We start from the raw sequence: 14,212 nt of genomic DNA, 5'->3' as shown, positions 1-14,212 counted from the left end.
ATTCGAAAAGCAGATAAAGGGGGAAATATTGTGGTGATGAATGCTACAGATTATGAGAATGAAATTTATGAACAATTGAATGACAAGCAGTCTTATGAAAAAGTATCTGGCAACCCAATCTCTAAGCTTGTAACAACTATCAATGGTTATTTGAAGACTTGGCATGAGAAGGGATTATTGGATGACGAGGAACTTTTATATCTTTAGGTGACCCGCCCAAGATTTCCATGCCTCTATACCTTACCAAAAATCCATAAGGGTCTCCCTTTTCAACGAGGGAGGCCAATAATTGCTAGCATTGGGGGACCGACAGAACACTTGTCACATTTTGTGGACCTCTTCTTGCAACCTATAGTGGTAAACTCACCATCTATATTAAAGACACTACACATATTTTAAACATCCTGGGAGACATCACATGGGACCCAGGAATTACCCTGGTGACCTTCGATGTGGTGTCTCTATACACCAGCATTCGTAACGAATTGGGTCTAAAAGCATTATTTAATTTCCTATCAAAACGGCCTGCTACACAATGGGAACACACGGAAATGCTACTATACATGACTGAACTGATCTTAACAAATATATTTTTTTCTTTTCAAAGATAAATGGTTCAGACAATCCCAAGGCGTTGCAATGGGTTCAACATTTTCACCTGCATATGCCAACATATTTTTGGGGTGGATAGAAGAAATCATGATTTGGGGAACTGTAACTAAAGAATGGAATTACCACATCCTCTATTGGGGGCGTTTTATAGATGATTGCCTGATGATATGGACAGGACCTACAAATGTGTTGCATGAATTTATTGGTTATCTGAATCATAACGATATGATCATAAGGTTTACCACGTATGCTAGCACTGAAAAAGTAGTATTCTTGGCTGTAGAACTGTATACCAAGGAGGGACAGATAATGAGTAATATGTTTTGCAAACCAACTGCCTGCAACTCCTTGTTACATGCACACAGTGCACATCCTAAACATCAAATTAAGGCTATCCCTTATGGGGAAATGTTGAGGGCTAAACGTAATTCTAGTGAGGATAAACACTTCCAAACATGTATTTCAGACATGGAGAAACGATTTATTCTAAGAGCTATAAGAGAGGGATGTAATGCGAGCAAAAAATCGTGTTATGAAAACTAAAAGAAGCTCAATACTAAAACCTAAAGAGAAAAAGAAAGGTGAAACAGAACAAATTAGGATGATCACAGAATACACAGGGATGAGCACTACACTACGCAAAAGCCTAATAAGACATTGGCATATATTACGAGCAGACAGAACACTAAAGGAATTCTAAGGGGAGAAACCTCAGATCACATTCAGAAGGGGGAGGACATTGGGAACCTTACTCAGTCCTAGTTACCCCACACCACTAATGACACCATCCTGGTTATTGGAGCTATCGAAAGGTTTCTTTAAATGTGGCAACTGTGGGATGTGTAGGTTTGCGGCACATAAGACCAAGACATTCAATGACAGTAAAGGGAAAATGTTTACGATTATGTCAAATATCACTTGTGGAACAAAATATGTAATATATGTCATTGAATGCAAATGTACAAGAAAATATGTAGGAAGTACCAATAGGGCTCTAAAAGACAGAGTGGGAGAACACATGCGAGCTATCAAAAACAATGATGGTAGATATCCAATCGCAGAGCATATGCATTCATGTAAAGACCAAGGTCCAGGGAAGTCATTTGTATTTTATGGTATTGAGCATGTTAAGTTAGACCCACGAGGTGGCAATAGGGAGCTGAAACTGCGGAGGCATGAAGCTCGTTGGATCATGCGTTTGCGAGCGGTAGAAGAAGGACTACATTTCGATCAGGAGTTACAATACTTTTTAGGAGATTGAATGGGCTGAGGCATGTGGTGCTATTGAGACTCAGACTTAGAACTGTGGAGAATAGTGAAAATGATTTGAAGTAGGGAGCAAGGAACTATTCGGAGGACAATCATTTTATCATATGACAGAAATATTCAATATAAAATAGTAATACTAATATGTCAAATACAACAGAAACAGTCGACATAGCCTGAATAAGTAACACCAAGATGATGAATATTTCGATCAACTTCTTCGATAAAGTTGGAGTTGACAGACAGCTTAAAGGGTGCTGTTTGCAATTTTTGGTTATTAGTATATTTTCACATATATCCACTTTAAGATGGAGCCGTTTTGAAAGAGGCTACAGTCCTCTTTCTATTTCCATGAATGTGTGCATATTATTGTTTGGTGCCGGAATGGCGGAGTCACTGGATCGAGGTAGACGCGAGTAGATAAGTTGGAAAGGTATGTGGCGGATTACTAAATAGTATTATTATAAAAAGGGTCTCTTATTTAAATGGCAACCTTGTTACGCGTTCAGCAATAACTCATGTTGTACGTATTATAGATTCCTCGTACTCTGGGGATTGGATTTGAATACGGCGGTGAAACGTTCCGTCGAGACTGGAACAACTGTTTGTGCTTGAAAGGTCTGGAGTTCCTCTTGACTGGGGCCTTATATAAAAAACATAAGTCAAGGTTAGAATTTAACTAGTCATCGGTATGGGCTATATTTGTAAATGCAAATATACGATAGACATAAATGAGGGGAGCTGTAAGACTTTGATACACATGTAGAGAGTGTTTGACACTATTTAGGAGGAGTTCTTATGGCTTAACGCCCAACGTTGTGGTTGGCAGCTTATCATGTTGAGTGCTAATATCAGTTCTTTCTATGGTTGGATGTATTTATCATTTTCACTTAGAGAAAGCAACTATCGTATATAATTCTTTCTAGAAATTGGTGGATGAAAAAAGTCGAACTTAAGGGTGTGGAGGAACCGGCTCAATCAAAAGGAGAAATAATAAATAGAACGGCTATACAATAAGTAAGTTAACTGTGGTGGAGTAATGCCCATACTTGTGTTCATGCAGATATTAGTAGTGCTGGTAACACAATGTCATTTTATAGGTATTTGTCATATTAACCAAGAAATAAAGAATCAAAAGGAGAACTCGTGGATGATAATTTTTTGCTGAACTGCAATGATAGGTAAGAATTTGCCTATAGCAGATTACATCTGGAGATCGTAGATACTAGTGTAGTTTCATGCCTCCGTGGTTTCGAGCACTAACTCTTGTGTATTATCTATATTACTACAGGATAATAGTATTCTGAAGAAACAGAAGGTACAATTGTTATTATTCTCCTTCCTGATATAAGGAGTGTTTCAACTTTTTCTTTTTAAATAACCTATGGGGTACTCATTTGGATTAATGGAGCACAGCTGTAAATATGTGCATAAGTAACTGACTCACAAGGGGCCTTTTGAATTCTAACAGCCGGGTCAATATTATGACCATTGTGATAAGATATGGTTCTTATTTCTGAATGATGCACCTGTCCTAATACTCCCCGCACTCAAATTGGTGCTTTGCCGGGTTTAGGGATAAAACCTTGATATAGTGTTTATATAATGCAGTGTTATTATGTATTACTTCCAGCCCTGAGGAAGTCGAGGGGATACACCCATAAACGACGAAACGCGTTGGCACAAGGGAGTGGAAGGAAGTGACAAAGAATAAAGGAATAAAGACAAAGACAAGCACAATTAGTTTTCTAATTCACATGTTTATTTATGTGTACTGTTGATTATTGTTTTTTTGGGCCTGTGCTACAGACAATTGTGAATATGACTCCGAGGTGGCGGTCTGAGTACGCATGCGCCAAATGAAAGCGCGAGCTGCTTGTGCCTGAGCAGTATGGGTCAAGGACGGCGCAGCCTGCAACATGGAGTACATGCCAAGTTTGTTGAAGTCAGCAAGTTGACTCGTGGGAATGGGACACCGAATAACAATTTAAAGGACACTTCGGTGGAATAGCACCACTATGTTTTCTGTCATAATGATGACTCCGCATACATTGAACAGGAAAGCGATGAGGTGATGCTCATCCAACTCTAAATTGACCAATCACGGACATTTTAGGACATAAGAGTTACGAATTTAGATAGATAAGTTAGTGAAAAAGGGTATATAAGAGGACATTTGGGACTTTGAAGGGAGCTTGCTTTTGCACCCCAAGATGCTGTCGGTCTGCGCAATTTTTCTTATGGCGCAGGGACTTTGAAAAATGTCTGAGCTTTAACTTTTGAATGGGTGTGAAATCCAATGAGAGGGGAACATCGAGAGAGATAGAGAGATGTTCTTTGGGAACTATTCTGTCTTATTGCTGATGTCTGTGTCTCTCCATCTTGGTAATATTGTCCTTACTTATTTTCTAAACTGTAATGCTAATAAATGAATGTTTTGAATGTAACCTTTCTTTCAGGATTATTAATGTATGATTGACTTATTCTTTCAAATAGAACATAGAGATTATGCTAGGAGATTTATTCTCTAAATAAAAATTAAATAAATGGAGAGTTAAGCAGGTCTTGTTGTCCTTTAGTTAACTTTTACTAGCTGATCCATCGAATTACTTTTAGAAGTTATCAGTAATCTCTAAAATCATATTAAATGCTGCCTTACATTTGGAGCTACACTGTTTTTTTAATTGAAGTCCAAACACTGTCAACTTTGTTATATCCACCTCTCCCACTAGCAAAAACTAATTCAATGTGGAAAATCTTCCTACCTACTTCTACCACGGTTAGTTCTGGTGGACATATGCTTTCATTTAATAACCGTATACTTCCAAGCAATAACAGTCAATAGGAAACTTATGTCACTGTGATTTCCTCTTCTCTTTAAAATCAGATTTATTCATTTTTATTATGTTTTGTCCAAATATACTTCATCAAACAACAAGAAACCAAACAACTTTTCTAAGCTTGATGCTACAAATACAGATCTTAATGTTGTGAGATACTTCAGAAAAACAAGTGCAAATGACTGATACTGAAATAATGTTTAGTTGGGCAGACTTAAATCAGTTCTTGGCGGGAGGATCACTGAACTTCTAGCTTTAAGCTACAATTACTCTTAAGGAAGGAAAAGATAAATACAGGCCACATTTCTTTAAAGAAAAAGATAAGCTACATCTTCATCCCATCTCATCTCATAGGTCTGGTATGTTTCTTAGTTAACTGATTTACTATATCTTTACCTGAAAGGATGTAAGGAAAGAAGTAGAAAGGCTAATCCCACTACCAATTTTAGAGAGAAGCTCATATTGTTGTATATATATGGCCCCAAACAACATTCCACATCTCATGCAACACCATACACACAAGAACAAACTTTCATACTTTGGGGAGACTGGCCAACTCGGTGAAATCTGTATGCTTGCCTCTAATATTTTACGACAATGAACATGCAAACCCAACAATAATTATCCCAAATTAACCCAATATGATCCCATGGATAGTTGACCCCATATATATGTATATATGACCCCATGGATAATTAGTACATTATTAAATTAGAACTCACTCACAATAAAGTTCTCTATGGTTACAAATGCAGCCTTCGAAAATGTTAGAAGTCCAGGACATTCAGTGCACATGTCAGCCACCTGGGCATCCATTAAGGGCATATAGCTAGAATCCGAGGATGCTCGACATCTCACCTCTTGCATTAATGGCGAGATTCAGATTCCCACCCAATTCCATTTCAGCTCCAGATGTCCAGTGAGTTTCTAGTGGGCCAAGAAAACTGAGCATAATTAACTCAAGACAATCTACTTTTTGTGGTGTCCTGAAATTTACTCTAGTTCTAAGATCTCCATGATTGACTACCCGGGTGCCTGTTAACTAGGTCCCTATAACACAAGCGCTCTGATTCAGAGAGTGGGTTGCCCATCCTCACTAGTGGTGCTCATGGCGAGTTCAAAAATGCCTGTTGATCGGAGTCAAAGTGCAGTCCGCATTTCTTACAGACATCCTTCTAAATCAACCAAAAATACCTCCTAGTCAGAAATTTCATCTTTTAATGACGATTTGGTGGAATATATAGACTAAGCCAGCGAATTCACTAGACTGAATCATGGCATGATAAAGCATGTTGATTGAACTGAAGGTCTGCAAACGTCCAGCGGCCCTTTATTATCTTTCTCCTAAGCTTCTTCCAGGTAACTTTAATTTCTTTGTTTCGTCATTTAAACCTAAGCAGCTGATATAGAACTATACCAGGAACTGTCTTGTCAAAAAAGCAGAGCTGTATTAAACATTGAGATTTTAGACAGAAGTTTTAATTACATTAAGTATTTCTATGATTGTGGGATAGATCTCCAGCAAGCAAAATCAACTTTTAAACTATCCAAAAAAGGGTTATTTTATAATTAATATTTTTTTACTATTTGGTCAACGATATGTACCCCTTTCCCCGTCCCCTAAATACTTTAGAGAAAGTTTAATAAAGGGCAGTTTGGTGCGCTATATTCCAAAACATTATCTCTGACTTATTATCGTTTTATGATAGCCAGACAGTAAGTAAAACTCCAGTCATTACAGGAAAAAGTGGCAATGTCTTTTTGTCTAATATTTTGTGATGGAGGCCAAATACATACAAATATGTTTCCAACAAACCTGGAGAAAGCGAACATCTTCTTTGTCCACATGAGATACTGAACTCTTCTTACAGCTCACCATTCATTAGTATCCTATCTTTGGACTTATTATATAGGCTCTGTATGTTAAAAACTTTAGCAGCATCAAAGATATTAGTTTAGTAGAAATGGCCAAGATCTTAATAATCAATAACGCCATCATTGGTTCAATACCGGCCAGGCAGTAAGAATATATAATATGAACTAGAATGGTTGGCACCCCCTCTACCCCTGCCATCCTCCCAAAACCCTCCTTTTTACCCAAAATTCCTGACTTGTCCATGGGTACAATAAAGGTGGCAATTAACAAAAATGTCTTCTCTTTTAGTTGTCAAATAAATTATCTTATGGCCTTTGCAAGATATTTGGACCTAAATTCCAACACATTACTATGCATAGATATTCTTTCCCTGTCTGATGAACCGATTTAGCTGTGTCCTGCTCTAGCTCGTAGAAATACAACAGGTTTCAAAGCATGTGTAAATTTGCAAATTTCGTATTTGGGAGAGTCATTGTCTTTCTGACATCCTTCAGTTGGACTGGAATCTATGGGGAAAAAAACATAAGAGCAAACAAATACTTTGTTGTCATGATGATTTTTCTCAATTCAAACAGGCCCAAATGTATCCCATTCTCAAATACCCCATTGTTTCGAATATTTTACCTTTCATTCTGTACAATTTAATCTATTAAAAAATAGATTGTAACCCCATTCTTTCCTCACAAGGGAGTAAATGCAAAAAAAGGCTCAATGCCAAAACATCTCAGACATTGTACACAATGTGCCGAAGTGCTTTCAAGCTCAACCCCTAATGTTAAAATATTTGGGGTTTGGAAAATGGAACAAGTTAAAAATCTCACCTCCTGGTCCTCTAGCCTACTTCTGTAGATTATAGCCAAGAAACCTTGTTCACACAATGGGTCAATGAAAATGTAGCTTTAAACTTTATGACTAGGAAAATATAATTATATTAAAGATGCATAAACTAATGCAATGTATAAGTATCTTTAATGCCACTCAACTCTGCAGTATGACAGAAGCTTGGGCTCACAAATTGTGATGTCACAAAGTAAACACATCAAGTATAGGTCAGCATAACTCAAATAGCTTCCTCTGCTGTGGAACAAACAGGGCCAACAAGAAATTGTATCACTGGCCACTGAACTTATGTAATTATTTTTAAATGTATTACTCAATCAAATCTTCTCATTCGGTGTGATACTAATACCTACTTAAGAAACATGACTAACAGAGTACATGACTAACTTGTGAAAACATGTGAACATTTAAAACTGCATCATAAAAGCATGCAGAGGTGTCACAAACTGTTTTGAATTGAGTTATTACAGAAAGAGAAAACTTACTAATGTGCTATGATAATAATGCAAAAAGTAATAATGCAATTCGTAGTTTAGCAAACTATGATTATGAAAACGTTTAAGTAAAATTATTTTTGCTCACGTTTTCTCTGACATGTAATTTTAAGGGAAAGTGCTTGCTTGCATTTTTATGAATCGTAATTAGATAATGCTTAAAGTTTAAAGGAAATTATGTTTCTTATATCCTTTCTTATGCATCTTTATGTCTCTAAATGTTTTCGATATTAGCGTGATTATTCATTAGAAAATTATGATTTAGTAGTTTTCCATGTATGCCTCGAAATTCAGAATGTATTTAGTTTTCATTATTTCCTTCACACAGATTAGAAATGCTGACCTGATTATATTGTAGCTATGAGTATTATCGCTGGAGTTTCTTTCCTGTAGTTTGAATAATGGAAATTTTCTCTGTGACAAGAAAACTGTAACAACTTTGTTGCAAGCTTAGAGGAAAGCATGTGAAGCGGACATGAATAGGTTGCAAATGCATTTTACTATTTCCGAAGGGAAGTGATATTGAACATTCTTAGAGAAGAGTGAACACTGTACAAAGGGATTATGTATGGGTTCCGGACGATTTGGGTTAGAAAACAATCACACCACGGTGGCACCATGGATTTTGATCAATGGAAATCATACTAGCTGCAAAAAAGTTATGTTGCGGGCAGGAACTGATAATGTCGGAAAGTCTAATTACTCCGTGGGAAAAGGATGTGTGTGGCTATTTTCCTTGCAAATCCTGAGCTTGACATGGTGTCAGTTTGAACTCGGATATCCCTGACCTGAACTCTCCTCATTACCTCCGTACTTTACCGGCTTGTGAAGTCGAGCAGGTAGAATCTTTCAGCTGAAGAACTAATGACTCCGGCTATTGTACGCTGTACTCTAGCATTCTTCCGGGTTCATCTTGTGACCTGGTTCTGAATAATCTACAACAGATTTTACTTTGTATGTTTCTGAATTGCATATTGTGTTTGCTATGTGTTTTTCCTCTCTCTCACTCTCTCCCCTCACACGATGTTATTTGATGATATATTTTGCTCTAAGCTGTGATATACTGTGATTTTACCTGTATACAAATTAATTACCGATATTAAATGATTCTAATGTATTATTGCGCTCTGACCGTTCTTGTAGTTTAGATAAAGGGTTTTAAAGACTATTCTAAGTGTTTGTCCTTACTTATTGATAATATTGATATTGTGTGAATATTGTTATTAGATAGGCACTTCTTTACTATAGGTCCTCATGAAGGAGAGGCTTACCGTCTCTTGTTATCTGAATACCTATTACCTCTTACAAAGATCTATCAGAGGACATTTATTGATTATGTTTTATTGTAGAGTTTCTATGGGCCAAACTTTGTGTAATTGTGAATTGTGTTGCTAATAATTGTGTTCATGGTGTGGTGGGTTGCTCATGTCTGAGCCCACAAATTTTACACACGCTTTCGCTGGAACACCACTCAGATAGCCACAGCAGATCAAATTTCTTGAGACAAAACAATATAAGAGGGCGAAGAGAAGACAAGATTATGTTAGTCTCTGTGTATTTCATATAATATAGATTTGCTATCCATAAAGGGAAACATCTGTATTTTATATCAAGGTCCGGGGGCGAACATTATGCAAAATCAAAGCAACGCTTGTAACACTTTTCAAAACTTCACTTGAGGATGGTCTTAAGTAGAAAAAGCTCAAACGTTAAGATTGTGACCAATCCATTGACTTCATGATGTCCTACAAACTACCTCCCAATATGAATGTTACAGAGGCTACCGCTTCCAAAACAGAATGTCCTTCAAACTTACTTGGATCAACACTTTAATTAATCAATTAGCTTGTAGAGTGCAACAACTCACCCGTAAGGGTCTCCAGGTGCTGAGAGGGGATGGGGTGTGGGGGGTGGGTGAGAGAACTGCTGATCAGTCGAAGGTGCTTAGGTTCAGTCAGAGAGCCAGGTCTGGAGGTCCTTCCTGAATTGAGGCAGTGACTGTGATTGCCTGAGGGAGGGAGTTCAAGGTCATTGCTGTGAGGTAGGTGAAGGATCTTTCTCTGGCCGTGGTCTTGAGGATATGTGGGACGGTAGCCAGCGCCAGTTGGGTGGAAATGAGGTCTCTGATGGGTGCGTGGTATGCGAGGTGGTGGTTAAGGTACGCAGGTCCCGCATCATGTAGGGCTTTGTAGGCATGTGTGAGGGGCTTGAAAGTGACTCTTTTGCTGACTGGGACCCAGTGGAGTTCTCTCAGGTGGCCGGTGATGTGGCTGCAGCGGGGATGTTGAGAAGAAGTCTGGCGGAGGCGTTCTGAAAGTTCTGCAGTTTCTTGAGGAGTTTCTGGATGATGCCGGTGTAGAGTGCATTGCCACAGTCGATTCTGATGCTGATGAGTGTGTGGGTGACCTTCTTTCTGGGCTCAGTGGGGATCCACTTGAAGATCTTTCAGAGCAGGCATAGTGTGTGGAAACAGGATGATGAGATGGCGTTGATTTGGCGGCTCGTGGTGAGTAAGGAGTCCAGGATGATGCTGAAACTTCATGCATGGTCTGTGGGAGTGGGGGTGGTTCCAGGTGCTGCGTGCCACCAGGAGTAATCCCAGGTGGAGGGGATGGAGCCCATGATGAGGACTTCGGTCTGCTCTGATTTGACCATGAGGCAGCTGTTCTTCATCCAGGTGGAGGCAGTCTTCATCCCATCATGGAATTTGCTCTTGGCGACTGTGGGTTTGATGGTGAGCAAGAGAATCAGCTGGGTGTCGTCGGAGTAGGAGACTATGTTGAGTCTGTGGTTCCTGGCGATGGCTGTGAGCGGAGCATGTCGATGTTGAAGAGATGGGCTCAGGGAGGAGCCCTGAGGCACTCCACAGCTGATCTCTGTGGGTTCAGAGTGGAACGGTTGTAGTCTAACTCTCTGTGCTAGGCCAGTGAGGAAGGAGTGGATCCATTCCAGGGCTTTGTAGCAGATGCCGCGTCATTGAGTCTTGTGCATAGGGTGCGGTGAGATATAGTATTAAATGGGGCCAAGAGGTCCAGAAGGATGAGGGCTGCAGTTTTCCCTTGGTCGAGGAGGGATGCGGACATCTGTTGTGGCGAGGAACGCAGTCACAATGCTATGATTGCTTCGGAATCCGGATTGGGAGAGGTCCAGGATGTGGTTTGCTTCAATAAACTCATAGTTGGGCGTTGATGGCCTTCTCAATGACCTTGGCTGGGAAGGGGAGAAGATAGATGCCATAGATATTACCACATATAGCCAATAAGCCAAACTGGGTGCTTTAAAGTGACCTCAGAAAGCAACAAAACGTTGAGGAATTCGATCGCACGCTCAATGGTCTAATTTTCATAAGCATGTGTGCAGGAAAAAGCACACGGTGGTTAGGATGGGCTAAATACCCACGAATGCTGGCCTTACATGCATCCCACACCATCAAGGAAGATGTTGAAGACCCATTGATGTCGATAAAATCTTTTATATGTCCTTTCAACAAATTCACAAATTCAGTGTCAGATAGTAAATATCTAGGAAAGGAGAAGGGCCTAGGTGGGTGCCTATCTGTATCAATTTCTGTTATGAATGATATCGGATTGTGGTCCGAAGTTACTCTAGGGCATATTGACATTGTACTGGTTGACAATATAGAGTTAAAAGCAAGACCATATCGATGCGTGAGCAAAGTTTATGGGCAGATGAATAATAAGTATAGCCTGCTGATTGAGGATATAAATACCTCCAAACATCTTTGATTGCGTGTATATTGGCTAGATCTATAATGGCAGCCCTCGTCTTACGCATCCTCTGAAACGCACCCTTTCTAGTTGTGTCCAAACTATAATCCATAACACAATTAAAATCCCCCAACACTATTCGCTCCCCTTCCCACGTAAGTAACTCCATGTTGACCTGATCAATTACTCTCGGTTCATCCTGATTTGAAGCATAAACCCCACAGATTGTGTATTGGAGACCTTCCAAAGTCACTTGTACCATGGCCCACCTGCCCGCTTTATCCGTCATTTTTCTGTTAGCTACTATTTTTAGCTGTTTATGCTTCAGTATGGCCACTCCACGGATTGAAGCATTAAACTCCGTGCTGACCAGAAGATCATAGCCTAACTGTGTCAATAGACGTCTGTCCTTGTATGCAATATGAGTCTCAGTTATAACTGCTATCTGAGGGTTATACATCCTAAGTTCTTCATATACTAGTCTCCTCTTAGTCCGACTGTTTAAACCAGCCACATTCCAAACTAAAAGTTTTAATTGAAACATTTAATTGACATTAATAAGTAATCTGAAATGACTTAGACCCAAAAAACAAAACAAAGCACTTTGCAAACCATATAAGCTTTTTTTAGCCAATAAAACACAGATATATTTATACTCATGATGCATTTTTTTTAATTTTTCCCCTCCCCCATTTCCCACCCAGTAACTACCTTCTGGTCCCCCCATTCGGTTGACTGCCGTTCCCTTGGCAGTCGGCGAGCGGATAGGACGCCGATAGGATCCAGGCATTCAATACCAATCATAACAACACAATAAAAAAAAGACCCGTGCTACCCAATGCTCATTCATAGGAGCAGTCGCTTGAATACCCCGAAAACTTTTTAAAGCTAGCAAGCTATACCTGGAAAAAAAAAAAAGGGGAAGGGGATCTGAGGGATCCACAAAGCCGTATACGCTAAACATTAGTCACTACCTTAATCATAAATCATTATCTTAATCATTTCCCCAGTCGCCAGGAGGCAATAGCACTTTCGACCTCATTTACTTCCGAAAAGAAATAAGATCGGCCGTTTTTAATCACTTTAAGCTTTGCTGGTTCCTGCAAGTAAACTTGATATCCAGTTCTTTAATCGGATCAATGAATTGCTTCAATTTCCATCGTCTTTCTAGCGAAAGTTTGCTTAGATCCGATCTCACAAAAAAAATAACAGAGTCAATAGTGACTGGAGTATTAGGCCGTGCTTTTGAAGAAATAGCTTGTCGAAGCAAGTAGTTACCTATATGAATCAAGATTGGTCCTGGAAATTTACCACTCTTATCTTTTTGAACTAGAGGTAATCGATGAGCCCGCTGGATCTGAGAGTCCCAGTCCCAGTCTGAGAGCTCTGGGAAGGCCTTCTGGAATAATTGGGTAATATATGCTCTCGGGTCCGCCCCTTCTGCTCCTTCAGCAATGCCAAAAACGCGGAGATTCTGTCTCCTTTGTCTATTTTCCATGTCTTCCAGTTTAGCTTGCATCTGGAGTAATTGAGAGGCATGTTTATTCACTGCTATTTCAGAGCACTGCGATCTCTCCTCTGTCACCACCACTCTTTGCTGCAGTTCTTCTATATCTTGGGACACTGCCCCTAGTTTGCGCGACATCTCTTGCAAAGAGGCTTGAGTTCTGCTATTATCCTCCCTCATTTGCTGGTAGTGACTTTTAGCTTCTTGTTTTTGTTCATTTAGGAGGTGTAGGATTGTCTGAAAAGAAGCAGACACCTCTCCTTGTGGAATGCATTCTGTTGGCGCGCAAGATAAAGAGGAAGCAACATTCTCCGGCTGCACCCCTTGTATGATGTCTTCTCTCGGGGTGATTACTGCCTCGCCTATAGACACTATTGAAGTATTAGGCAAATCTTGAGTTATGCTGCCACTGCTGTTATTACTGATGTTACTGCAGTTAGTTGACAAGGAAGCAGAATTATCTTCCGTAAGAATCATAATGGGCGCAGAAAGATTTGATTGATCCAATAGGCTCTCCCCAAGTGACTTTACAGGTTCCTTATTCAGGCCAGATCTGCCAAGAGTATCGGTCTTCGCCTCTGCCTTTGCCTTCGCCCCATCACAGGTAATAGACTGAGTAGAGCTGACTGGCGCAGTAATCTGGTTTGAATCTTTGAAAATAGTGCCTTGATCATTGGGGCTGTTACCAGACAGTCTCATCGCCATTGATTTTACACCACCTTTAGCCTGTACCCATTGTCTGATTGGGCTGTTCTCGGCAATAGCTTTCAAAACACTTGGTTTGGACTTGCCTATAATTTTAATAGCCTTATTCTTGTTTTTGCCCTTTGCTTTCTTAGTGATGGGGGCTTTATTTTTATCTTTGAGCGCCTTACACGGCGTATTACTTCCTTGATCATTAAGATCCACATATTCTTCATCTGTTTCTGCAATATCTGTATTGTCAGTGTTTTCAGCTCCCTCACCATCTTCTGCGCCCTCAGCGACCCCCTTGTCTGGAGGCATGCTAGTCATATTAGTTATTTCATTGCGAGGGGCGCTCATATTAG

General features: G+C 39.7%; 1 protein-coding gene across 1 annotated transcript in view; it reads right to left on the bottom strand.

Moving 5' to 3' along the window:
* LOC144791919 (all-trans-retinol 13,14-reductase-like) overlaps nucleotides 1–14,212 on the bottom strand; it is a 282,571-nt gene that overhangs the window by 159,086 nt on the left and 109,273 nt on the right. The window lies entirely within an intron of this gene.

This window comes from Lissotriton helveticus, chromosome 11 (assembly GCF_964261635.1).
Source record: "Lissotriton helveticus chromosome 11, aLisHel1.1, whole genome shotgun sequence".
Classification (NCBI taxonomy): domain Eukaryota; kingdom Metazoa; phylum Chordata; class Amphibia; order Caudata; family Salamandridae; genus Lissotriton; species Lissotriton helveticus.
This window is presented reverse-complemented; position numbering and strand designations above follow the sequence as displayed.